General features: G+C 37.2%; 20 non-coding genes across 20 annotated transcripts; all 20 read left to right on the top strand.

Annotated features, from left to right (window-relative positions):
• The first annotated feature begins 1683 nt into the window (after positions 1 to 1683).
• On the top strand, positions 1684 to 1756 carry TRNAK-UUU (transfer RNA lysine (anticodon UUU)). The gene has a single exon. It is a non-coding gene; the product is annotated as a tRNA-Lys (tRNA).
• A 327-nt stretch (positions 1757 to 2083) lies between these two features.
• On the top strand, positions 2084 to 2174 carry TRNAR-UCU (transfer RNA arginine (anticodon UCU)). The gene is given in 2 exon segments: positions 2084 to 2120; positions 2139 to 2174. It is a non-coding gene; the product is annotated as a tRNA-Arg (tRNA).
• Positions 2175 to 5702: 3528 nt separating this feature from the next.
• On the top strand, positions 5703 to 5775 carry TRNAK-UUU (transfer RNA lysine (anticodon UUU)). Its single transcript has one exon. It is a non-coding gene; the product is annotated as a tRNA-Lys (tRNA).
• A 327-nt stretch (positions 5776 to 6102) lies between these two features.
• On the top strand, positions 6103 to 6193 carry TRNAR-UCU (transfer RNA arginine (anticodon UCU)). The gene is given in 2 exon segments: positions 6103 to 6139; positions 6158 to 6193. It is a non-coding gene; the product is annotated as a tRNA-Arg (tRNA).
• A 1518-nt stretch (positions 6194 to 7711) lies between these two features.
• On the top strand, positions 7712 to 7784 carry TRNAK-UUU (transfer RNA lysine (anticodon UUU)). The gene has a single exon. It is a non-coding gene; the product is annotated as a tRNA-Lys (tRNA).
• Positions 7785 to 8111: 327 nt separating this feature from the next.
• On the top strand, positions 8112 to 8202 carry TRNAR-UCU (transfer RNA arginine (anticodon UCU)). The gene is given in 2 exon segments: positions 8112 to 8148; positions 8167 to 8202. It is a non-coding gene; the product is annotated as a tRNA-Arg (tRNA).
• A 1518-nt stretch (positions 8203 to 9720) lies between these two features.
• On the top strand, positions 9721 to 9793 carry TRNAK-UUU (transfer RNA lysine (anticodon UUU)). Its single transcript has one exon. It is a non-coding gene; the product is annotated as a tRNA-Lys (tRNA).
• Positions 9794 to 10120: 327 nt separating this feature from the next.
• TRNAR-UCU (transfer RNA arginine (anticodon UCU)) lies at positions 10121 to 10211 on the top strand. The gene is given in 2 exon segments: positions 10121 to 10157; positions 10176 to 10211. It is a non-coding gene; the product is annotated as a tRNA-Arg (tRNA).
• A 1517-nt stretch (positions 10212 to 11728) lies between these two features.
• TRNAK-UUU (transfer RNA lysine (anticodon UUU)) lies at positions 11729 to 11801 on the top strand. The gene has a single exon. It is a non-coding gene; the product is annotated as a tRNA-Lys (tRNA).
• Positions 11802 to 12128: 327 nt separating this feature from the next.
• TRNAR-UCU (transfer RNA arginine (anticodon UCU)) lies at positions 12129 to 12219 on the top strand. Its single transcript is given in 2 exon segments — positions 12129 to 12165; positions 12184 to 12219. It is a non-coding gene; the product is annotated as a tRNA-Arg (tRNA).
• A 1518-nt stretch (positions 12220 to 13737) lies between these two features.
• On the top strand, positions 13738 to 13810 carry TRNAK-UUU (transfer RNA lysine (anticodon UUU)). Its single transcript has one exon. It is a non-coding gene; the product is annotated as a tRNA-Lys (tRNA).
• A 327-nt stretch (positions 13811 to 14137) lies between these two features.
• On the top strand, positions 14138 to 14228 carry TRNAR-UCU (transfer RNA arginine (anticodon UCU)). Its single transcript is given in 2 exon segments — positions 14138 to 14174; positions 14193 to 14228. It is a non-coding gene; the product is annotated as a tRNA-Arg (tRNA).
• Positions 14229 to 15746: 1518 nt separating this feature from the next.
• TRNAK-UUU (transfer RNA lysine (anticodon UUU)) lies at positions 15747 to 15819 on the top strand. Its single transcript has one exon. It is a non-coding gene; the product is annotated as a tRNA-Lys (tRNA).
• A 327-nt stretch (positions 15820 to 16146) lies between these two features.
• TRNAR-UCU (transfer RNA arginine (anticodon UCU)) lies at positions 16147 to 16237 on the top strand. The gene is given in 2 exon segments: positions 16147 to 16183; positions 16202 to 16237. It is a non-coding gene; the product is annotated as a tRNA-Arg (tRNA).
• Positions 16238 to 17755: 1518 nt separating this feature from the next.
• TRNAK-UUU (transfer RNA lysine (anticodon UUU)) lies at positions 17756 to 17828 on the top strand. Its single transcript has one exon. It is a non-coding gene; the product is annotated as a tRNA-Lys (tRNA).
• A 327-nt stretch (positions 17829 to 18155) lies between these two features.
• On the top strand, positions 18156 to 18246 carry TRNAR-UCU (transfer RNA arginine (anticodon UCU)). Its single transcript is given in 2 exon segments — positions 18156 to 18192; positions 18211 to 18246. It is a non-coding gene; the product is annotated as a tRNA-Arg (tRNA).
• Positions 18247 to 19764: 1518 nt separating this feature from the next.
• TRNAK-UUU (transfer RNA lysine (anticodon UUU)) lies at positions 19765 to 19837 on the top strand. The gene has a single exon. It is a non-coding gene; the product is annotated as a tRNA-Lys (tRNA).
• A 1936-nt stretch (positions 19838 to 21773) lies between these two features.
• Positions 21774 to 21846, top strand: TRNAK-UUU (transfer RNA lysine (anticodon UUU)). The gene has a single exon. It is a non-coding gene; the product is annotated as a tRNA-Lys (tRNA).
• Positions 21847 to 22173: 327 nt separating this feature from the next.
• TRNAR-UCU (transfer RNA arginine (anticodon UCU)) lies at positions 22174 to 22264 on the top strand. The gene is given in 2 exon segments: positions 22174 to 22210; positions 22229 to 22264. It is a non-coding gene; the product is annotated as a tRNA-Arg (tRNA).
• Positions 22265 to 23782: 1518 nt separating this feature from the next.
• TRNAK-UUU (transfer RNA lysine (anticodon UUU)) lies at positions 23783 to 23855 on the top strand. The gene has a single exon. It is a non-coding gene; the product is annotated as a tRNA-Lys (tRNA).
• The last annotated feature ends 115 nt before the right edge of the window (positions 23856 to 23970 follow it).

Genomic DNA, 23970 nt, shown 5'->3' on the forward strand with positions numbered 1-23970 from the left:
ATCAAATGAACTTTATAAAGCTGATCAACATTATTTCATTTCAGAATATCTCTGCACCTCATCAGAGTGTATTGGCTCTGTGGCGCAATGGATAGCGCATTGGACTTCTAGGTGAATGTAAAAAAGATATTCAAAGGTTGTGGATTCGAATCCCACCAGAGTCACTTTTATCCCTATTTATTTCATAACTGTTTAAAAGAGTAATAAACAGTGCATGCATGCTTCTGCTTCACCAAAAAGGGCAGTGAAAGGAAGTCTATTTTAAATAGATACTATTCAAGTTACGCAATCTTTGCAGAAGAGGAAATTGGCAGCTGTACTTATGAAAATGTAATTTACTCAGAAGTAAGATTTTGGGCCCTTCCTTAATTTTACAATGTCAATAAAAACATATGAATTCTAAGTCAGCAAAAAAAATGAGATAGTAGCAATTTCAGGACTTACAATAAGGTTAAATTTACTGAAGAGATTTCAAATGCTTGAAGTACCAATTCATTATTATATTCCGCGTATTCAGTACTTAATACCGGCAACCATCTTAAGAAACGTAGTGATAGTTGGGACACTTCCAAATGTTGATAAGGTCATTTTGTGGAGCGCCCTCTCCGAGCCTGGATAGCTCAGTCGGGAGAGCATCAGACTTTTAATCTGAGGGCCCAGGGTTCAAGTCCCTGTTCAGGCGGCTTGGTTAAAGAAAAGGTATATCAATTGCATACTCTTTTCAGGATCCAATGAATGGGGAGTCCTATTAGAGATGTTTCAAAAAAGTCTTAATCAAGTCATTACATACCCATCTGTCTTCTACATTCTTTGACAAGGGTTAAGAAGACTTACCCAAACTGTATCATGTAGTTTGTTGATTATCTTTTACCCAATTCAATGTTCAAAATGTAAGGTATTGTCCGATTAACTTGAGAAAGTTGGTCAACAGCTGATAGGTCATCTTTTTATTTGTGAATCTCTGATCACCGTGTTGAATCAGGTCGGATCTCTAGTGCAATGGATAGCGGCTTGGAGTCCTAGACGAATGTAGCAAAAGCATTCAAAGGCTTTGTGTTCAAACACCAGCTGGGTCAATTTTATCCCTCCTCTTATTTTATAACTAATTGAAACAGTAACAAGCAATGCCTGCGTCTGCATCACCAGAAACATTTACCAAAATGGCAGTGAAAGAAAGTCTACTTAAACAGAGACTGTTTGCTTTGAAAACATTGCATAATCTATGCCCAAGAGGAAGTTCCCAAAGAAACTGCTGAAAATGTATGTAATTTAGTAGGTAGTAATAGTATTTGGCACTTTATTGATTTCACAAGGTCATTTTAGACACATGATTTCTAAGTCAGCCGAAAATGAGATAGTACAAATTTCAGGATTTAAAATGGATTACGTGTGCTGCTGAATTTTTCAAATGCTTAACACCTTCAATGCTACAGGAGATTTTCCTCCTGTGCTGAATGATCTATAAATCCATTGTTCATGACGAGCTCAGCTCATCATAAGCACACGACAAGTGTACTGCACGACGAGCTGAGCTCGTCATGAGCATGGAAGGGGTTAAAACATCAATTTGTTATTAAACTCTACAAATTTGATTGCTAATATATGTAACCATATTAATACACAGAGTGTAGGTCAGTGTACGTCCACATTTGTTTAGCTGATTTTAAGACAGAGTATAGCAGAGCCTGGATAGCTCAGTCGGTAGAGCATCAGACTTTTAATCTGAGGGTCCAGGGTTCAAGTCCCTGTTCAGGCGGTTCCTTCCTTTAAAGAAAAATTACTCTAATTGGATGCTCTTTTTGTGTTCCCCTGCATGACGAATAAGATATTCCATTACTAAAATTGCAAAAACGTCTTTCATGGAGTTGTGAAATGCACATCTGCCTCATATATCATGTGCCATTTGACTAAACTTAAGTCGTACGTAGACTTACCTAAAGTATCATGTAACTTGAGACGGTGAATATAATTTCCCCAATTCAATATTCAAAATAAATCCATGGTTATAGTATCAAATGAACTTTATAAAGCTGATCAACTTTATTTCATTTCAGAATATCTCTGCACCTCATCAGAGTGTATTGGCTCTGTGGCGCAATGGATAGCGCATTGGACTTCTAGGTGAATGTAAAAAAGATATTCAAAGGTTGTGGGTTCGAATCCCACCAGAGTCACTTTTATCCCTATTTATTTCATAACTGTTTAAAAGAGTAATAAACAGTGCATGCATGCTTCTGCTTCACCAAAAAGGGCAGTGAAAGGAAGTCTATTTTAAATAGATACTATTCAAGTTACGCAATCTTTGCAGAAGAGGAAATTGGCAGCTGTACTTATGAAAATGTAATTTACTCAGAAGTAAGATTTTGGGCCCTTCCTTAATTTTACAATGTCAATAAAAACATATGAATTCTAAGTCAGCAAAAAAAATGAGATAGTAGCAATTTCAGGACTTACAATAAGGTTAAATTTACTGAAGAGATTTCAAATGCTTGAAGTACCAATTCATTATTATATTCCGCGTATTCAGTACTTAATACCGGCAACCATCTTAAGAAACGTAGTGATAGTTGGGACACTTCCAAATGTTGATAAGGTCATTTTGTGGAGCGCCCTCTCCGAGCCTGGATAGCTCAGTCGGGAGAGCATCAGACTTTTAATCTGAGGGCCCAGGGTTCAAGTCCCTGTTCAGGCGGCTTGGTTAAAGAAAAGGTATATCAATTGCATACTCTTTTCAGGATCCAATGAATGGGGAGTCCTATTAGAGATGTTTCAAAAAAGTCTTAATCAAGTCATTACATACCCATCTGTCTTCTACATTCTTTGACAAGGGTTAAGAAGACTTACCCAAACTGTATCATGTAGTTTGTTGATTATCTTTTACCCAATTCAATGTTCAAAATGTAAGGTATTGTCCGATTAACTTGAGAAAGTTGGTCAACAGCTGATAGGTCATCTTTTTATTTGTGAATCTCTGATCACCGTGTTGAATCAGGTCGGATCTCTAGTGCAATGGATAGCGGCTTGGAGTCCTAGACGAATGTAGCAAAAGCATTCAAAGGCTTTGTGTTCAAACACCAGCTGGGTCAATTTTATCCCTCCTCTTATTTTATAACTAATTGAAACAGTAACAAGCAATGCCTGCGTCTGCATCACCAGAAACATTTACCAAAATGGCAGTGAAAGAAAGTCTACTTAAACAGAGACTGTTTGCTTTGAAAACATTGCATAATCTATGCCCAAGAGGAAGTTCCCAAAGAAACTGCTGAAAATGTATGTAATTTAGTAGGTAGTAATAGTATTTGGCACTTTATTGATTTCACAAGGTCATTTTAGACACATGATTTCTAAGTCAGCCGAAAATGAGATAGTACAAATTTCAGGATTTAAAATGGATTACGTGTGCTGCTGAAATTTCAAATGCTTAACACCTTCAATGCTACAGGAGATTTTCCTCCTGTGCTGAATGATCTGTAAATCCATTGTTCATGACGAGCTCAGCTCGTCATAAGCACACGACAAGTGTACTGCACGACGAGCTGAGCTCGTCATGAGCATGGAAGGGGTTAAAACATCAATTTGTTATTAAACTCTACAAATTTGATTGCTAATATATGTAACCATATTAATACACAGAGTGTAGGTCAGTGTACGTCCACATTTGTTTAGCTGATTTTAAGACAAAGTATAGCAGAGCCTGGATAGCTCAGTCGGTAGAGCATCAGACTTTTAATCTGAGGGTCAAGGGTTCAAGTCCCTGTTCAGGCGGTTCCTTCCTTTAAAGAAAAATTACTCTAATTGGATGCTCTTTTTGTGTTCCCCTGCATGACGTATAAGATATTCCATTACTAAAATTGCAAAAACGTCTTTCATGGAGTTGTGAAATGCACATCTGCCTCATATATCATGTGCCATTTGACTAAACTTAAGTCGTACGTAGACTTACCTAAAGTATCATGTAACTTGAGACGGTGAATATAATTTCCCCAATTCAATATTCAAAATAAATCCATGGTTATAGTATCAAATGAACTTTATAAAGCTGATCAACATTATTTCATTTCAGAATATCTCTGCACCTCATCAGAGTGTATTGGCTCTGTGGCGCAATGGATAGCGCATTGGACTTCTAGGTGAATGTAAAAAAGATATTCAAAGGTTGTGGATTCGAATCCCACCAGAGTCACTTTTATCCCTATTTATTTCATAACTGTTTAAAAGAGTAATAAACAGTGCATGCATGCTTCTGCTTCACCAAAAAGGGCAGTGAAAGGAAGTCTATTTTAAATAGATACTATTCAAGTTACGCAATCTTTGCAGAAGAGGAAATTGGCAGCTGTACTTATGAAAATGTAATTTACTCAGAAGTAAGATTTTGGGCCCTTCCTTAATTTTACAATGTCAATAAAAACATATGAATTCTAAGTCAGCAAAAAAAATGAGATAGTAGCAATTTCAGGACTTACAATAAGGTTAAATTTACTGAAGAGATTTCAAATGCTTGAAGTACCAATTCATTATTATATTCCGCGTATTCAGTACTTAATACCGGCAACCATCTTAAGAAACGTAGTGATAGTTGGGACACTTCCAAATGTTGATAAGGTCATTTTGTGGAGCGCCCTCTCCGAGCCTGGATAGCTCAGTCGGGAGAGCATCAGACTTTTAATCTGAGGGCCCAGGGTTCAAGTCCCTGTTCAGGCGGCTTGGTTAAAGAAAAGGTATATCAATTGCATACTCTTTTCAGGATCCAATGAATGGGGAGTCCTATTAGAGATGTTTCAAAAAAGTCTTAATCAAGTCATTACATACCCATCTGTCTTCTACATTCTTTGACAAGGGTTAAGAAGGCTTACCCAAACTGTATCATGTAGTTTGTTGATTATCTTTTACCCAATTCAATGTTCAAAATGTAAGGTATTGTCCGATTAACTTGAGAAAGTTGGTCAACAGCTGATAGGTCATCTTTTTATTTGTGAATCTCTGATCACCGTGTTGAATCAGGTCGGATCTCTAGTGCAATGGATAGCGGCTTGGAGTCCTAGACGAATGTAGCAAAAGCATTCAAAGGCTTTGTGTTCAAACACCAGCTGGGTCAATTTTATCCCTCCTCTTATTTTATAACTAATTGAAACAGTAACAAGCAATGCCTGCGTCTGCATCACCAGAAACATTTACCAAAATGGCAGTGAAAGAAAGTCTACTTAAACAGAGACTGTTTGCTTTGAAAACATTGCATAATCTATGCCCAAGAGGAAGTTCCCAAAGAAACTGCTGAAAATGTATGTAATTTAGTAGGTAGTAATAGTATTTGGCACTTTATTGATTTCACAAGGTCATTTTAGACACATGATTTCTAAGTCAGCCGAAAATGAGATAGTACAAATTTCAGGATTTAAAATGGATTACGTGTGCTGCTGAATTTTTCAAATGCTTAACACCTTCAATGCTACAGGAGATTTTCCTCCTGTGCTGAATGATCTATAAATCCATTGTTCATGACGAGCTCAGCTCATCATAAGCACACGACAAGTGTACTGCACGACGAGCTGAGCTCGTCATGAGCATGGAAGGGGTTAAAACATCAATTTGTTATTAAACTCTACAAATTTGATTGCTAATATATGTAACCATATTAATACACAGAGTGTAGGTCAGTGTACGTCCACATTTGTTTAGCTGATTTTAAGACAGAGTATAGCAGAGCCTGGATAGCTCAGTCGGTAGAGCATCAGACTTTTAATCTGAGGGTCCAGGGTTCAAGTCCCTGTTCAGGCGGTTCCTTCCTTTAAAGAAAAATTACTCTAATTGGATGCTCTTTTTGTGTTCCCCTGCATGACGAATAAGATATTCCATTACTAAAATTGCAAAAACGTCTTTCATGGAGTTGTGAAATGCACATCTGCCTCATATATCATGTGCCATTTGACTAAACTTAAGTCGTACGTAGACTTACCTAAAGTATCATGTAACTTGAGACGGTGAATATAATTTCCCCAATTCAATATTCAAAATAAATCCATGGTTATAGTATCAAATGAACTTTATAAAGCTGATCAACTTTATTTCATTTCAGAATATCTCTGCACCTCATCAGAGTGTATTGGCTCTGTGGCGCAATGGATAGCGCATTGGACTTCTAGGTGAATGTAAAAAAGATATTCAAAGGTTGTGGGTTCGAATCCCACCAGAGTCACTTTTATCCCTATTTATTTCATAACTGTTTAAAAGAGTAATAAACAGTGCATGCATGCTTCTGCTTCACCAAAAAGGGCAGTGAAAGGAAGTCTATTTTAAATAGATACTATTCAAGTTACGCAATCTTTGCAGAAGAGGAAATTGGCAGCTGTACTTATGAAAATGTAATTTACTCAGAAGTAAGATTTTGGGCCCTTCCTTAATTTTACAATGTCAATAAAAACATATGAATTCTAAGTCAGCAAAAAAAATGAGATAGTAGCAATTTCAGGACTTACAATAAGGTTAAATTTACTGAAGAGATTTCAAATGCTTGAAGTACCAATTCATTATTATATTCCGCGTATTCAGTACTTAATACCGGCAACCATCTTAAGAAACGTAGTGATAGTTGGGACACTTCCAAATGTTGATAAGGTCATTTTGTGGAGCGCCCTCTCCGAGCCTGGATAGCTCAGTCGGGAGAGCATCAGACTTTTAATCTGAGGGCCCAGGGTTCAAGTCCCTGTTCAGGCGGCTTGGTTAAAGAAAAGGTATATCAATTGCATACTCTTTTCAGGATCCAATGAATGGGGAGTCCTATTAGAGATGTTTCAAAAAAGTCTTAATCAAGTCATTACATACCCATCTGTCTTCTACATTCTTTGACAAGGGTTAAGAAGACTTACCCAAACTGTATCATGTAGTTTGTTGATTATCTTTTACCCAATTCAATGTTCAAAATGTAAGGTAGTGTCCGATTAACTTGATAAAGTTGGTCAACAGCTGATAGGTCATCTTTTTATTTGTGAATCTCTGATCACCGTGTTGAATCAGGTCGGATCTCTAGTGCAATGGATAGCGGCTTGGAGTCCTAGACGAATGTAGCAAAAGCATTCAAAGGCTTTGTGTTCAAACACCAGCTGGGTCAATTTTATCCCTCCTCTTATTTTATAACTAATTGAAACAGTAACAAGCAATGCCTGCGTCTGCATCACCAGAAACATTTACCAAAATGGCAGTGAAAGAAAGTCTACTTAAACAGAGACTGTTTGCTTTGAAAACATTGCATAATCTATGCCCAAGAGGAAGTTCCCAAAGAAACTGCTGAAAATGTATGTAATTCAGTTGGTAGTAATAGTATTTGGCACTTTATTGATTTCACAAGGTCATTTTAGACACATGATTTCTAAGTCAGCCGAAAATGAGATAGTATAAATTTCAGGATTTAAAATGGATTACGTGTGCTGCTGAAATTTCAAATGCTTAACACCTTCAATGCTACAGGAGATTTTCCTCCTGTGCTGAATGATCTGTAAATCCATTGTTCATGACGAGCTGAGCTCGTCATAAGCACACGACAAGTGTACTGCACGACGAGCTGAGCTCGTCATGAGCATGGAAGGGGTTAAAACATCAATTTGTTATTAAACTCTACAAATTTGATTGCTAATATATGTAACCATATTAATACACAGAGTGTAGGTCAGTGTACGTCCACATTTGTTTAGCTGATTTTAAGACAGAGTATAGCAGAGCCTGGATAGCTCAGTCGGTAGAGCATCAGACTTTTAATCTGAGGGTCCAGGGTTCAAGTCCCTGTTCAGGCGGTTGCTTCCTTTAAAGAAAAATTACTCTAATTGGATGCTCTTTTTGTGTTCCCCTGCATGACGAATAAGATATTCCATTACTAAAATTGCAAAAACGTCTTTCATGGAGTTGTGAAATTCACATCTGCCTCATATATCATGTGCCATTTGACTAAACTTAAGTCGTACGTAGACTTACCTAAGGTATCATGTAACTTGAGACGGTGAATATAATTTCCCCAATTCAATATTCAAAATAAATCCATGGTTATAGTATCAAATGAACTTTATAAAGCTGATCAACATTATTTCATTTCAGAATATCTCTGCACCTAATCAGAGCGTATTGGCTCTGTGGCGCAATGGATAGCGCATTGGACTTCTAGGTGAATGTAAAAAAGATATTCAAAGGTTGTGGGTTCGAATCCCACCAGAGTCAGTTTTATCCCTATTTATTTCATAACTGTTTAAAAGAGTAATAAACAGTGCATGCATGCTTCTGCTTCACCAAAAAGGGCAGTGAAAGGAAGTCTATTTTAAATAGATACTATTCAAATTACGCAATCTTTGCAGAAGAGGAAATTGGCAGCTGTACTTATGAAAATGTAATTTACTCAGAAGTAAGATTTTGGGCCCTTCCTTAATTTTACAATGTCAATAAAAACATATGACTTCTAAGTCAGCAAAAAAAATGAGATAGTAGCAATTTCAGGACTTACAATAAGGTTAAATTTACTGAAGAGATTTCAAATGCTTGAAGTACCAATTCATTATTATATTCCGCGTATTCAGTACTTAATACCGGCAACCATCTTAAGAAACGTAGTGATAGTTGGGACACTTCCAAATGTTGATAAGGTCATTTTGTGGAGCGGCCTCTCCGAGCCTGGATAGCTCAGTCGGGAGAGCATCAGTCTTTAAATCTGAGGGCCCAGGGTTCAAGTCCCTGTTCAGGCGGCTTGGTTAAAGAAAAGGTATATCAATTGCATACTCTTTTCAGGATCCAATGAATGGGGAGTCCTATTAGAGATGTTTCAAAAAAGTCTTAATCAAGTCATTACATACCCATCTGTCTTCTACATTCTTTGACAAGGGTTAAGAAGACTTACCCAAACTGTATCATGTAGTTTGTTGATTATCTTTTACCCAATTCAATGTTCAAAATGTAAGGTAGTGTCCGATTAACTTGATAAAGTTGGTCAACAGCTGATAGGTCATCTTTTTATTTGTGAATCTCTGATCACCGTGTTGAATCAGGTCGGATCTCTAGTGCAATGGATAGCGGCTTGGAGTCCTAGACGAATGTAGCAAAAGCATTCAAAGGCTTTGTGTTCAAACACCAGCTGGGTCAATTTTATCCCTCCTCTTATTTTATAACTAATTGAAACAGTAACAAGCAATGCCTGCGTCTGCATCACCAGAAACATTTACCAAAATGGCAGTGAAAGAAAGTCTACTTAAACAGAGACTGTTTGCTTTGAAAACATTGCATAATCTATGCCCAAGAGGAAGTTCCCAAAGAAACTGCTGAAAATGTATGTAATTTAGTAGGTAGTAATAATATTTGGCACTTTATTGATTTCACAAGGTCATTTTAGACACATGATTTCTAAGTCAGCCGAAAATGAGATAGTACAAATTTCAGGATTTAAAATGGATTACGTGTGCTGCTGAAATTTCAAATGCTTAACACCTTCAATGCTACAGGAGATTTTCCTCCTGTGCTGAATGATCTGTAAATCCATTGTTCATGACGAGCTCAGCTCGTCATAAGCACACGACAAGTGTACTGCACGACGAGCTGAGCTCGTCATGAGCATGGAAGGGGTTAAAACATCAATTTGTTATTAAACTCTACAAATTTGATTGCTAATATATGTAACCATATTAATACACAGAGTGTAGGTCAGTGTACGTCCACATTTGTTTAGCTGATTTTAAGACAGATTATAGCAGAGCCTGGATAGCTCAGTCGGTAGAGCATCAGACTTTTAATCTGAGGGTCCAGGGTTCAAGTCCCTGTTCAGGCGGTTCCTTCCTTTAAAGAAAAATTACTCTAATTGGATGCTCTTTTTGTGTTCCCCTGCATGACGAATAAGATATTCCATTACTAAAATTGCAGAAACGTCTTTCATGGAGTTGTGAAATGCACATCTGCCTCATATATCATGTGCCATTTGACTAAACTTAAGTCGTACGTAGACTTACCTAAAGTATCATGTAACTTGAGACGGTGAATATAATTTCCCCAATTCAATATTCAAAATAAATCCATGGTTATAGTATCAAATGAACTTTATAAAGCTGATCAACATTATTTCATTTCAGAATATCTCTGCACCTCATCAGAGTGTATTGGCTCTGTGGCGCAATGGATAGCGCATTGGACTTCTAGGTGAATGTAAAAAAGATATTCAAAGGTTGTGGGTTCGAATCCCACCAGAGTCACTTTTATCCCTATTTATTTCATAACTGTTTAAAAGAGTAATAAACAGTGCATGCATGCTTCTGCTTCACCAAAAAGGGCAGTGAAAGGAAGTCTATTTTAAATAGATGCTATTCAAGTTACGCAATCTTTGCAGAAGAGGAAATTGGCAGCTGTACTTATGAAAATGTAATTTACTCAGAAGTAAGATTTTGGGCCCTTCCTTAATTTTACAATGTCAATAAAAACATATGAATTCTAAGTCAGCCAAAAAAATGAGATAGTAGCAATTTCAGGACTTACAATAAGGTTAAATTTACTGAAGAGATTTCAAATGCTTGAAGTACCAATTCATTATTATATTCCGCGTATTCAGTACTTAATACCGGCAACCATCTTAAGAAACGTAGTGATAGTTGGGACACTTCCAAATGTTGATAAGGTAATTTGTGGAGCGCCCTCTCCGAGCCTGGATAGCTCAGTCGGGAGAGCATCAGACTTTTAATCTGAGGGCCCAGGGTTCAAGTCCCTGTTCAGGCGGCTTGGTTAAAGAAAAGGTATATCAATTGCATACTCTTTTCAGGATCCAATGAATGGGGAGTCCTATTAGAGATGTTTCAAAAAAGTCTTAATCAAGTCATTACATACCCATCTGTCTTCTACATTCTTTGACAAGGGTTAAGAAGACTTACCCAAACTGTATCATGTAGTTTGTTGATTATCTTTTACCCAATTCAATGTTCAAAATGTAAGGTAGTGTCCGATTAACTTGAGAAAGTTGGTCAACAGCTGATAGGTCATCTTTTTATTTGTGAATCTCTGATCACCGTGTTGAATCAGGTCGGATCTCTAGTGCAATGGATAGCGGCTTGGAGTCCTAGACGAATGTAGCAAAAGCATTCAAAGGCTTTGTGTTCAAACACCAGCTGGGTCAATTTTATCCCTCCTCTTATTTTATAACTAATTGAAACAGTAACAAGCAATGCCTGCGTCTGCATCACCAGAAACATTTACCAAAATGGCAGTGAAAGAAAGTCTACTTAAACAGAGACTGTTTGCTTTGAAAACATTGCATAATCTATGCCCAAGAGGAAGTTCCCAAAGAAACTGCTGAAAATGTATGTAATTTAGTAGGTAGTAATAGTATTTGGCACTTTATTGATTTCACAAGGTCATTTTAGACACATGATTTCTAAGTCAGCCGAAAATGAGATAGTACAAATTTCAGGATTTAAAATGGATTACGTGTGCTGCTGAAATTTCAAATGCTTAACACCTTCAATGCTACAGGAGATTTTCCTCCTGTGCTGAATGATCTGTAAATCCATTGTTCATGACGAGCTCAGCTCGTCATAAGCACACGACAAGTGTACTGCACGACGAACTGAGCTCGTCATGAGCATGGAAGGGGTTAAAACATCAATTTGTTATTAAACTCTACAAATTTGATTGCTAATATATGTAACCATATTAATACACAGATGGTAGGTCAGTGTACGTCCACATTTGTTTAGCTGATTTTAAGACAGAGTATAGCAGAGCCTGGATAGCTCAGTCGGTAGAGCATCAGACTTTTAATCTGAGGGTCCAGGGTTCAAGTCCCTGTTCAGGCGGTTCCTTCCTTTAAAGAAAAATTACTCTAATTGGATGCTCTTTTTGTGTTCCCCTGCATTACGAATAAGATATTCCATTACTAAAATTGCAAAAACGTCTTTCATGGAGTTGTGAAATGCACATCTGCCTCATATATCATGTGCCATTTGACTAAACTTAAGTCGTACGTAGACTTACCTAAAGTATCATGTAACTTGAGACGGTGAATATAATTTCCCCAATTCAATATTCAAAATAAATCCATGGTTATAGTATCAAATGAACTTTATAAAGCTGATCAACTTTATTTCATTTCAGAATATCTCTGCACCTCATCAGAGTGTATTGGCTCTGTGGCGCAATGGATAGCGCATTGGACTTCTAGGGGAATGTAAAAAAGATATTCAAAGGTTGTGGGTTCGAATCCCACCAGAGTCACTTTTATCCCTATTTATTTCATAACTGTTTAAAAGAGTAATAAACAGTGCATGCATGCTTCTGCTTCACCAAAAAGGGCAGTGAATGGAAGTCTATTTTAAATAGATACTATTCAAGTTACGCAATCTTTGCAGAAGAGGAAATTGGCAGCTGTACTTATGAAAATGTAATTTACTCAGAAGTAAGATTTTGGGCCCTTCCTTAATTTTACAATGTCAATAAAAACATATGAATTCTAAGTCAGCAAAAAAAATGAGATAGTAGCAATTTCAGGACTTACAATAAGGTTAAATTTACTGAAGAGATTTCAAATGCTTGAAGTACCAATTCATTATTATATTCCGCGTATTCAGTACTTAATACCGGCAACCATCTTAAGAAACGTAGTGATAGTTGGGACACTTCCAAATGTTGATAAGGTCATTTTGTGGAGCGCCCTCTCCGAGCCTGGATAGCTCAGTCGGGAGAGCATCAGACTTTTAATCTGAGGGCCCAGGGTTCAAGTCCCTGTTCAGGCGGCTTGGTTAAAGAAAAGGTATATCAATTGCATACTCTTTTCAGGATCCAATGAATGGGGAGTCCTATTAGAGATGTTTCAAAAAAGTCTTAATCAAGTCATTACATACCCATCTGTCTTCTACATTCTTTGACAAGGGTTAAGAAGACTTACCCAAACTGTATCATGTAGTTTGTTGATTATCTTTTACCCAATTCAATGTTCAAAATGTAAGGTAGTGTCCGATTAACTTGATAAAGTTGGTCAACAGCTGATAGGTCATCTTTTTATTTGTGAATCTCTGATCACCGTGTTGAATCAGGTCGGATCTCTAGTGCAATGGATAGCGGCTTGGAGTCCTAGACGAATGTAGCAAAAGCATTCAAAGGCTTTGTGTTCAAACACCAGCTGGGTCAATTTTATCCCTCCTCTTATTTTATAACTAATTGAAACAGTAACAAGCAATGCCTGCGTCTGCATCACCAGAAACATTTACCAAAATGGCAGTGAAAGAAAGTCTACTTAAACAGAGACTGTTTGCTTTGAAAACATTGCATAATCTATGCCCAAGAGGAAGTTCCCAAAGAAACTGCTGAAAATGTATGTAATTCAGTTGGTAGTAATAGTATTTGGCACTTTATTGATTTCACAAGGTCATTTTAGACACATGATTTCTAAGTCAGCCGAAAATGAGATAGTATAAATTTCAGGATTTAAAATGGATTACGTGTGCTGCTGAAATTTCAAATGCTTAACACCTTCAATGCTACAGGAGATTTTCCTCCTGTGCTGAATGATCTGTAAATCCATTGTTCATGACGAGCTGAGCTCGTCATAAGCACACGACAAGTGTACTGCACGACGAGCTGAGCTCGTCATGAGCATGGAAGGGGTTAAAACATCAATTTGTTATTAAACTCTACAAATTTGATTGCTAATATATGTAACCATATTAATACACAGAGTGTAGGTCAGTGTACGTCCACATTTGTTTAGCTGATTTTAAGACAGAGTATAGCAGAGCCTGGATAGCTCAGTCGGTAGAGCATCAGACTTTTAATCTGAGGGTCCAGGGTTCAAGTCCCTGTTCAGGCGGTTGCTTCCTTTAAAGAAAAATTACTCTAATTGGATGCTCTTTTTGTGTTCCCCTGCATGACGAATAAGATATTCCATTACTAAAATTGCAAAAACGTCTTTCATGGAGTTGTGAAATGCACATCTGCCTCATATATCTTGTGCCATTTGACTAAACTTAAGTCGTACGTAGACTTACCTAAGGTATCATGTAACTTGAGACGGTGAATATAATTTCCCCAATTCAATATTCAAAATAAATCCATGGTTATAGTATCAAATGAACTTTATAAAGCTGATCAACATTATTTCATTTCAGAATATCTCTGCACCTAATCAGAGCGTATTGGCTCTGTGGCGCAATGGATAGCGCATTGGACTTCTAGGTGAATGTAAAAAAGATATTCAAAGGTTGTGGGTTCGAATCCCACCAGAGTCAGTTTTATCCCTATTTATTTCATAACTGTTTAAAAGAGTAATAAACAGTGCATGCATGCTTCTGCTTCACCAAAAAGGGCAGTGAAAGGAAGTCTATTTTAAATAGATACTATTCAAATTACGCAATCTTTGCAGAAGAGGAAATTGGCAGCTGTACTTATGAAAATGTAATTTAATCAGAAGTAAGATTTTGGGCCCTTCCTTAATTTTACAAGGTCAATAAAAACATATGACTTCTAAGTCAGCAAAAAAAATGAGATAGTAGCAATTTCAGGACTTACAATAAGGTTAAATTTACTGAAGAGATTTCAAATGCTTGAAGTACCAATTCATTATTATATTCCGCGTATTCAGTACTTAATACCGGCAACCATCTTAAGAAACGTAGTGATAGTTGGGACACTTCCAAATGTTGATAAGGTCATTTTGTGGAGCGGCCTCTCCGAGCCTGGATAGCTCAGTCGGGAGAGCATCAGTCTTTAAATCTGAGGGCCCAGGGTTCAAGTCCCTGTTCAGGCGGCTTGGTTAAAGAAAAGGTATATCAATTGCATACTCTTTTCAGGATCCAATGAATGGGGAGTCCTATTAGAGATGTTTCAAAAAAGTCTTAATCAAGTCATTACATACCCATCTGTCTTCTACATTCTTTGACAAGGGTTAAGAAGACTTACCCAAACTGTATCATGTAGTTTGTTGATTATCTTTTACCCAATTCAATGTTCAAAATGTAAGGTAGTGTCCGATTAACTTGATAAAGTTGGTCAACAGCTGATAGGTCATCTTTTTATTTGTGAATCTCTGATCACCGTGTTGAATCAGGTCGGATCTCTAGTGCAATGGATAGCGGCTTGGAGTCCTAGACGAATGTAGCAAAAGCATTCAAAGGCTTTGTGTTCAAACACCAGCTGGGTCAATTTTATCCCTCCTCTTATTTTATAACTAATTGAAACAGTAACAAGCAATGCCTGCGTCTGCATCACCAGAAACATTTACCAAAATGGCAGTGAAAGAAAGTCTACTTAAACAGAGACTGTTTGCTTTGAAAACATTGCATAATCTATGCCCAAGAGGAAGTTCCCAAAGAAACTGCTGAAAATGTATGTAATTTAGTAGGTAGTAATAATATTTGGCACTTTATTGATTTCACAAGGTCATTTTAGACACATGATTTCTAAGTCAGCCGAAAATGAGATAGTACAAATTTCAGGATTTAAAATGGATTACGTGTGCTGCTGAAATTTCAAATGCTTAACACCTTCAATGCTACAGGAGATTTTCCTCCTGTGCTGAATGATCTGTAAATCCATTGTTCATGACGAGCTCAGCTCGTCATAAGCACACGACAAGTGTACTGCACGACGAGCTGAGCTCGTCATGAGCATGGAAGGGGTTAAAACATCAATTTGTTATTAAACTCTACAAATTTGATTGCTAATATATGTAACCATATTAATACACAGAGTGTAGGTCAGTGTACGTCCACATTTGTTTAGCTGATTTTAAGACAGAGTATAGCAGAGCCTGGATAGCTCAGTCGGTAGAGCATCAGACTTTTAATCTGAGGGTCCAGGGTTCAAGTCCCTGTTCAGGCGGTTCCTTCCTTTAAAGAAAAATTACTCTAATTGGATGCTCTTTTTGTGTTCCCCTGCATGACGAATAAGATATTCCATTACTAAAATTGCAAAAACGTCTTTCATGGAGTTGTGAAATGCACATCTGCCTCATATATCATGTGCCATTTGACTAAACTTAAGTCGTACGTAGACTTACCTAAAGTATCATGTAACTTGAGACGGTGAATATAATTTCCCCAATTCAATATTCAAAATAAATCCATGGTTATAGTATCAAATGAACTTTATAAAGCTGATCAACATTATTTCATTTCAGAATATCTCTGCACCTCATCAGAGTGTATTGGCTCTGTGGCGCAATGGATAGCGCATTGGACTTCTAGGTGAATGTAAAAAAGATATTCAAAGGTTGTGGGTTCGAATCCCACCAGAGTCACTTTTATCCCTATTTATTTCATAACTGTTTAAAAGAGTAATAAACAGTGCATGCATGCTTCTGCTTCACCAAAAAGGGCAGTGAAAGGAAGTCTATTTTAAATAGATGCTATTCAAGTTACGCAATCTTTGCAGAAGAGGAAATTGGCAGCGGTACTTATGAAAATGTAATTTACTCAGAAGTAAGATTTTGGGCCCTTCCTTAATTTTACAATGTCAATAAAAACATATGAATTCTAAGTCAGCCAAAAAAATGAGATAGTAGCAATTTCAGGACTTACAATAAGGTTAAATTTACTGAAGAGATTTCAAATGCTTGAAGTACCAATTCATTATTATATTCCGCGTATTCAGTACTTAATACCGGCAACCATCTTAAGAAACGTAGTGATAGTTGGGACACTTCCAAATGTTGATAAGGTCATTTTGTGGAGCGCCCTCTCCGAGCCTGGATAGCTCAGTCGGGAGAGCATCAGACTTTTAATCTGAGGGCCCAGGGTTCAAGTCCCTGTTCAGGCGGCTTGGTTAAAGAAAAGGTATATCAATTGCATACTCTTTTCAGGATCCAATGAATGGGGAGTCCTATTAGAGATGTTTCAAAAAAGTCTTAATCAAGTCATTACATACCCATCTGTCTTCTACATTCTTTGACAAGGGTTAAGAAGACTTACCCAAACTGTATCATGTAGTTTGTTGATTATCTTTTACCCAATTCAATGTTCAAAATGTAAGGTAGTGTCCGATTAACTTGAGAAAGTTGGTCAACAGCTGATAGGTCATCTTTTTATTTGTGAATCTCTGATCACCGTGTTGAATCAGGTCGGATCTCTAGTGCAATGGATAGCGGCTTGGAGTCCTAGACGAATGTAGCAAAAGCATTCAAAGGCTTTGTGTTCAAACACCAGCTGGGTCAATTTTATCCCTCCTCTTATTTTATAACTAATTGAAACAGTAACAAGCAATGCCTGCGTCTGCATCACCAGAAACATTTACCAAAATGGCAGTGAAAGAAAGTCTACTTAAACAGAGACTGTTTGCTTTGAAAACATTGCATAATCTATGCCCAAGAGGAAGTTCCCAAAGAAACTGCTGAAAATGTATGTAATTTAGTAGGTAGTAATAGTATTTGGCACTTTATTGATTTCACAAGGTCATTTTAGACACATGATTTCTAAGTCAGCCGAAAATGAGATAGTACAAATTTCAGGATTTAAAATGGATTACGTGTGCTGCTGAAATTTCAAATGCTTAACACCTTCAATGCTACAGGAGATTTTCCTCCTGTGCTGAATGATCTGTAAATCCATTGTTCATGACGAGCTCAGCTCGTCATAAGCACATGACAAGTGTACTGCACGACGAACTGAGCTCGTCATGAGCATGGAAGGGGTTAAAACATCAATTTGTTATTAAACTCTACAAATTTGATTGCTAATATATGTAACCATATTAATACACAGATGGTAGGTCAGTGTACGTCCACATTTGTTTAGCTGATTTTAAGACAGAGTATAGCAGAGCCTGGATAGCTCAGTCGGTAGAGCATCAGACTTTTAATCTGAGGGTCCAGGGTTCAAGTCCCTGTTCAGGCGGTTCCTTCCTTTAAAGAAAAATTACTCTAATTGGATGCTCTTTTTGTGTTCCCCTGCATGACGAATAAGATATTCCATTACTAAAATTGCAAAAACGTCTTTCATGGAGTTGTGAAATGCACATCTGCCTCATATATCATGTGCCATTTGACTAAACTTAAGTCGTACGTAGACTTACCTAAAGTATCATGTAACTTGAGACGGTGAATATAATTTCCCCAATTCAATATTCAAAATAAATCCATGGTTATAGTATCAAATGAACTTTATAAAGCTGATCAACTTTATTTCATTTCAGAATATCTCTGCACCTCATCAGAGTGTATTGGCTCTGTGGCGCAATGGATAGCGCATTGGACTTCTAGGGGAATGTAAAAAAGATATTCAAAGGTTGTGGGTTCGAATCCCACCAGAGTCACTTTTATCCCTATTTATTTCATAACTGTTTAAAAGAGTAATAAACAGTGCATGCATGCTTCTGCTTCACCAAAAAGGGCAGTGAAAGGAAGTCTATTTTAAATAGATACTATTCAAGTTACGCAATCTTTGCAGAAGAGGAAATTGGCAGCTGTACTTATGAAAATGTAATTTACTCAGAAGTAAGATTTTGGGCCCTTCCTTAATTTTACAATGTCAATAAAAACATATGAATTCTAAGTCAGCAAAAAAAATGAGATAGTAGCAATTTCAGGACTTACAATAAGGTTAAATTTACTGAAGAGATTTCAAATGCTTGAAGTACCAATTCATTATTATATTCCGCGTATTCAGTACTTAATACCGGCAACCATCTTAAGAAACGTAGTGATAGTTGGGACACTTCCAAATGTTGATAAGGTCATTTTGTGGAGCGCCCTCTCCGAGCCTGGATAGCTCAGTCGGGAGAGCATCAGACTTTTAATCTGAGGGCCCAGGGTTCAAGTCCCTGTTCAGGCGGCTTGGTTAAAGAAAAGGTATATCAATTGCATACTCTTTTCAGGATCCAATGAATGGGGAGTCCTATTAGAGATGTTTCAAAAAAGTCTTAATCAAGTCATTACATACCCATCTGTCTTCTACATTCTTTGACAAGGGTTAAGAAGACTTACCCAAACTGTATCATGTAGTTTGTTGATTATCTTTTACCCAATTCAATGTTCAAAATGTAAGGTAGTGTCCGATTAACTTGATAAAGTTGGTCAACAGCTGATAGGTCATCTTTTTATTTGTGAATCTCTGATCACCGTGTTGAATCAGGTCGGATCTCTAGTGCAATGGATAGCGGCTTGGAGTCCTAGACGAATGTAGCAAAAGCATTCAAAGGCTTTGTGTTCAAACACCAGCTGGGTCAATTTTATCCCTCCTCTTATTTTATAACTAATTGAAACAGTAACAAGCAATGCCTGCGTCTGCATCACCAGAAACATTTACCAAAATGGCAGTGAAAGAAAGTCTACTTAAACAGAGACTGTTTGCTTTGAAAACATTGCATAATCTATGCCCAAGAGGAAGTTCCCAAAGAAACTGCTGAAAATGTATGTAATTCAGTTGGTAGTAATAGTATTTGGCACTTTATTGATTTCACAAGGTCATTTTAGACACATGATTTCTAAGTCAGCCGAAAATGAGATAGTATAAATTTCAGGATTTAAAATGGATTACGTGTGCTGCTGAAATTTCAAATGCTTAACACCTTCAATGCTACAGGAGATTTTCCTCCTGTGCTGAATGATCTGTAAATCCATTGTTCATGACGAGCTGAGCTCGTCATAAGCACACGACAAGTGTACTGCACGACGAGCTGAGCTCGTCATGAGCATGGAAGGGGTTAAAACATCAATTTGTTATTAAACTCTACAAATTTGATTGCTAATATATGTAACCATATTAATACACAGAGTGTAGGTCAGTGTACGTCCACATTTGTTTAGCTGATTTTAAGACAGAGTATAGCAGAGCCTGGATAGCTCAGTCGGTAGAGCATCAGACTTTTAATCTGAGGGTCCAGGGTTCAAGTCCCTGTTCAGGCGGTTGCTTCCTTTAAAGAAAAATTACTCTAATTGGATGCTCTTTTTGTGTTCCCCTGCATGACGAATAAGATATTCCATTACTAAAATTGCAAAAACGTCTTTCATGGAGTTGTGAAATGCACATCTGCCTCATATATCATGTGCCATTTGACTAAACTTAAGTCGTACGTAGACTTACCTAAGGTATCATGTAACTTGAGACGGTGAATATAATTTCCCCAATTCAATATTCAAAATAAATCCATGGTTATAGTATCAAATGAACTTTATAAAGCTGATCAACATTATTTCATTTCAGAATATCTCTGCACCTAATCAGAGCGTATTGGCTCTGTGGCGCAATGGATAGCGCATTGGACTTCTAGGTGAATGTAAAAAAGAAAATAAAAGGTTGTGGGTTCGAATCCCACCAGAGTCAGTTTTATCCCTATTTATTTCATAACTGTTTAAAAGAGTAATAAACAGTGCATGCATGCTTCTGCTTCACCAAAAAGGGCAGTGAAAGGAAGTCTATTTTAAATAGATACTATTCAAATTACGCAATCTTTGCAGAAGAGGAAATTGGCAGCTGTACTTATGAAAATGTAATTTAATCAGAAGTAAGATTTTGGGCCCTTCCTTAATTTTACAAGGTCAATAAAAACATATGACTTCTAAGTCAGCAAAAAAAATGAGATAGTAGCAATTTCAGGACTTACAATAAGGTTAAATTTACTGAAGAGATTTCAAATGCTTGAAGTACCAATTCATTATTATATTCCGCGTATTCAGTACTTAATACCGGCAACCATCTTAAGAAACGTAGTGATAGTTGGGACACTTCCAAATGTTGATAAGGTCATTTTGTGGAGCGGCCTCTCCGAGCCTGGATAGCTCAGTCGGGAGAGCATCAGTCTTTAAATCTGAGGGCCCAGGGTTCAAGTCCCTGTTCAGGCGGCTTGGTTAAAGAAAAGGTATATCAATTGCATACTCTTTTCAGGATCCAATGAATGGGGAGTCCTATTAGAGATGTTTCAAAAAAGTCTTAATCAAGTCATTACATACCCATCTGTCTTCTACATTCTTTGACAAGGGTTAAGAAGACTTACCCAAACTGTATCATGTAGTTTGTTGATTATCTTTTACCCAATTCAATGTTCAAAATGTAAGGTAGTGTCCGATTAACTTGATAAAGTTGGTCAACAGCTGATAGGTCATCTTTTTATTTGTGAATCTCTGATCACCGTGTTGAATCAGGTCGGATCTCTAGTGCAATGGATAGCGGCTTGGAGTCCTAGACGAATGTAGCAAAAGCATTCAAAGGCTTTGTGTTCAAACACCAGCTGGGTCAATTTTATCCCTCCTCTTATTTTATAACTAATTGAAACAGTAACAAGCAATGCCTGCGTCTGCATCACCAGAAACATTTACCAAAATGGCAGTGAAAGAAAGTCTACTTAAACAGAGACTGTTTGCTTTGAAAACATTGCATAATCTATGCCCAAGAGGAAGTTCCCAAAGAAACTGCTGAAAATGTATGTAATTTAGTAGGTAGTAATAATATTTGGCACTTTATTGATTTCACAAGGTCATTTTAGACACATGATTTCTAAGTCAGCCGAAAATGAGATAGTACAAATTTCAGGATTTAAAATGGATTACGTGTGCTGCTGAAATTTCAAATGCTTAACACCTTCAATGCTACAGGAGATTTTCCTCCTGTGCTGAATGATCTGTAAATCCATTGTTCATGACGAGCTCAGCTCGTCATAAGCACACGACAAGTGTACTGCACGACGAGCTGAGCTCGTCATGAGCATGGAAGGGGTTAAAACATCAATTTGTTATTAAACTCTACAAATTTGATTGCTAATATATGTAACCATATTAATACACAGAGTGTAGGTCAGTGTACGTCCACATTTGTTTAGCTGATTTTAAGACAGAGTATAGCAGAGCCTGGATAGCTCAGTCGGTAGAGCATCAGACTTTTAATCTGAGGGTCCAGGGTTCAAGTCCCTGTTCAGGCGGTTCCTTCCTTTAAAGAAAAATTACTCTAATTGGATGCTCTTTTTGTGTTCCCCTGCATGACGAATAAGATATTCCATTACTAAAATTGCAAAAACGTCTTTCATGGAGTTGTGAAATGCACATCTGCCTCATATATCATGTGCCATTTGACTAAACTTAAGTCGTACGTAGACTTACCTAAAGTATCATGTAACTTGAGACGGTGAATATAATTTCCCCAATTCAATATTCAAAATAAATCCATGGTTATAGTATCAAATGAACTTTATAAAGCTGATCAACATTATTTCATTTCAGAATATCTCTGCACCTCATCAGAGTGTATTGGCTCTGTGGCGCAATGGATAGCGCATTGGACTTCTAGGTGAATGTAAAAAAGATATTCAAAGGTTGTGGGTTCGAATCCCACCAGAGTCACTTTTATCCCTATTTATTTCATAACTGTTTAAAAGAGTAATAAACAGTGCATGCATGCTTCTGCTTCACCAAAAAGGGCAGTGAAAGGAAGTCTATTTTAAATAGATGCTATTCAAGTTACGCAATCTTTGCAGAAGAGGAAATTGGCAGCGGTACTTATGAAAATGTAATTTACTCAGAAGTAAGATTTTGGGCCCTTCCTTAATTTTACAATGTCAATAAAAACATATGAATTCTAAGTCAGCCAAAAAAATGAGATAGTAGCAATTTCAGGACTTACAATAAGGTTAAATTTACTGAAGAGATTTCAAATGCTTGAAGTACCAATTCATTATTATATTCCGCGTATTCAGTACTTAATACCGGCAACCATCTTAAGAAACGTAGTGATAGTTGGGACACTTCCAAATGTTGATAAGGTCATTTTGTGGAGCGCCCTCTCCGAGCCTGGATAGCTCAGTCGGGAGAGCATCAGACTTTTAATCTGAGGGCCCAGGGTTCAAGTCCCTGTTCAGGCGGCTTGGTTAAAGAAAAGGTATATCAATTGCATACTCTTTTCAGGATCCAATGAATGGGGAGTCCTATTAGAGATGTTTCAAAAAAGTCTTAATCAAGTCATTACATACCCATCTGTCTTCTACATTCTTTGACAAGGGTTAAGAAGACTTACCCAAACTGTATCATGTAGTTTGTTGATTATCTTTTACCCAATTCAATGTTCAAAATGTAAGGTAGTGTCCGATTAACTTGAGAAAGTTGGTCAACAGCTGATAGGTCATCTTTTTATTTGTGAATCTCTGATCACCGTGTTGAATCAGGTCGGATCTCTAGTGCAATGGATAGCGGCTTGGAGTCCTAGACGAATGTAGCAAAAGCATTCAAAGGCTTTGTGTTCAAACACCAGCTGGGTCAATTTTATCCCTCCTCTTATTTTATAACTAATTGAAACAGTAACAAGCAATGCCTGCGTCTGCATCACCAGAAACATTTACCAAAATGGCAGTGAAAGAAAGTCTACTTAAACAGAGACTGTTTGCTTTGAAAACATTGCATAATCTATGCCCAAGAGGAAGTTCCCAAAGAAACTGCTGAAAATGTATGTAATTTAGTAGGTAGTAATAGTATTTGGCACTTTATTGATTTCACAAGGTCATTTTAGACACATGATTTCTAAGTCAGCCGAAAATGAGATAGTACAAATTTCAGGATTTAAAATGGATTACGTGTGCTGCTGAAATTTCAAATGCTTAACACCTTCAATGCTACAGGAGATTTTCCTCCTGTGCTGAATGATCTGTAAATCCATTGTTCATGACGAGCTCAGCTCGTCATAAGCACATGACAAGTGTACTGCACGACGAACTGAGCTCGTCATGAGCATGGAAGGGGTTAAAACATCAATTTGTTATTAAACTCTACAAATTTGATTGCTAATATATGTAACCATATTAATACACAGATGGTAGGTCAGTGTACGTCCACATTTGTTTAGCTGATTTTAAGACAGAGTATAGCAGAGCCTGGATAGCTCAGTCGGTAGAGCATCAGACTTTTAATCTGAGGGTCCAGGGTTCAAGTCCCTGTTCAGGCGGTTCCTTCCTTTAAAGAAAAATTACTCTAATTGGATGCTCTTTTTGTGTTCCCCTGCATGACGAATAAGATATTCCATTACTAAAATTGCAAAAACGTCTTTCATGGAGTTGTGA

This window comes from Lissotriton helveticus, chromosome 1_1 (genome assembly GCF_964261635.1).
Source record: "Lissotriton helveticus chromosome 1_1, aLisHel1.1, whole genome shotgun sequence".
Lineage (NCBI taxonomy): Eukaryota > Metazoa > Chordata > Amphibia > Caudata > Salamandridae > Lissotriton > Lissotriton helveticus.